The 1753-nt window shown below is 41.6% G+C and overlaps 1 long non-coding RNA gene across 1 annotated transcript; it reads left to right on the top strand.

Moving 5' to 3' along the window:
• The first annotated feature begins 221 nt into the window (after positions 1-221).
• Positions 222-958, top strand: LOC135606495 (uncharacterized). The gene is made up of 3 exons (XR_010484831.1): positions 222-279; positions 359-565; positions 656-958. It is a non-coding gene; the product is annotated as an uncharacterized LOC135606495 (long non-coding RNA).
• Positions 959-1753: the final 795 nt, after the last annotated feature.

The raw sequence follows: 1753 nt of genomic DNA, 5'->3' as shown, positions 1-1753 counted from the left end.
CGAAATTGAGTGATGGAAAGAAGATAGAAAAGGCCATTCTTTCATCTAGATTTTGGGAGACTATAGCAGAAATCATAAAAGGTGTGGAACCACTTTATATTGTCCTCCGTAAGGTCGATATAGACAAGCGTCCACAAATGCCGTATCTTAAATATATGCTGATTTCAGCAAGAGAGGAGGTCAGGAAAGCATTCAAAGATGATTTTAAGGCCGACCAATATGTACGAATCATTGATCGTCGGACCGAAGTTCATATGGATCAAGATATCCATAATGCAGGTAAATTCATATTCAAAAATACTTAATTTATTATTATTTAGATAATAAATTATCATACTAACAAAATTATGTTTTGCAGCGTATTATCTAAACCCGGCAATTCAATATCGATATGCTCTCGGAACGCAAAATAATTTCCTAACGACACTACGAAATGTTATATATCGACTCTTGCCAAACACTACCGAGGCAGCCGATGCTCTTATGGAGGGTCGATTATTTCGAGAAACAGTTGGTTCATTCTCCGACGTTGTAGCTATATCATGCCGTTACACTATGGATCCTGGTGAGGAAAAGTTATGCATATTGATTATCAATTATATTTAATGTTAATTATTTGTTATGCTAATAAAATCTTATTTATATCTTTTTGCAGTCGAGTGGTGGTTACAATTTGGAGGCGATGCACCACATTTAAGGAAGGTTGCCGTTCGTGTACTTTCACAGACAACAACATCTAGTGGTTGCGAACGTAATTGGTCAACGTTTGCGTTGATTCATACGAAAGTCCGCAACAGACTCTCCTACAGACGGTTAGAGAAACTAGTATATGTCCATTATAATATGCGGCTAAAATTGCGATGTGCTGAGTTGGATAAGGAGCCAGAGGAACCAGATATTGATCCCATTGACCTCCAATTCTACAACGAAGATTCAGAGCCAATGTTAGATTGGGTTGAAGCAGTAGAGAACCAAGAGGATCCTCTACTTGATGAGGCGGGAGATCCTCAGCGTCCTTCACGTTTTATCACCGAGGCAATAGAAGAAGAAGAAGCACAACCCCAACGGGTAGAAAATCCCCCTCGATTACAACATGGTATGAGTCAAACTGCTCGAGGAACTACCGATACCCAACGGTCACACTCGTCCGCCCAACGTGCAAAGGCAAAGGGGAAGGCAATAGCATCAGTTGCATCGTTGGAAAGAATCGAGTCGGGCGACGAGACACCTTCACAATCACATTCTCTTTCTCGTTCGGTCCAGAGACATGACAGCAACACGGACAGCAGTGCCTCAACAGATGATGGCGGTGATACCGGGCAGTCGTTGGTCTCGTCTGCACAACTTAAGGGTGGTGAATGGACTGAGGAGCAATATTTTACACATGCCACTCAAGATTCAGATCATGGAACTCGACAAGGTACTGGTCAAGTTTATGCGCGGAAGGGAAAGGAGAAGGGGAAGGGGAAGGCAGTGGATGAATATGAACAAATACGACAGAGCATACATGATATAGACACAGAAAGAGACTCATCGTATTCACAGCCATCGTATTATGAAGAATCATATGGGCAACAACAGTATGGTGATAGTTGGTCATCCTTCTCTGAGCAACAACATGATACAGAACAACACCAATATATGCCTCAAGAGCTACCTCGGACAAATATGATTTATGACGATCAATCTACGATCAGTACCACATTGATGCATCAATGGCATACGGTGTATCAATACACTATGTCATGGGATC

The sequence above is a fragment of the Musa acuminata genome, chromosome BXJ2-3 (assembly GCF_036884655.1).
Source record: "Musa acuminata AAA Group cultivar baxijiao chromosome BXJ2-3, Cavendish_Baxijiao_AAA, whole genome shotgun sequence".
Classification (NCBI taxonomy): Eukaryota; Viridiplantae; Streptophyta; class Magnoliopsida; order Zingiberales; family Musaceae; genus Musa; species Musa acuminata.
The sequence above is the reverse complement of the archived record's forward strand: the minus strand, read 5'-3'. Positions and strand labels throughout refer to the sequence as shown.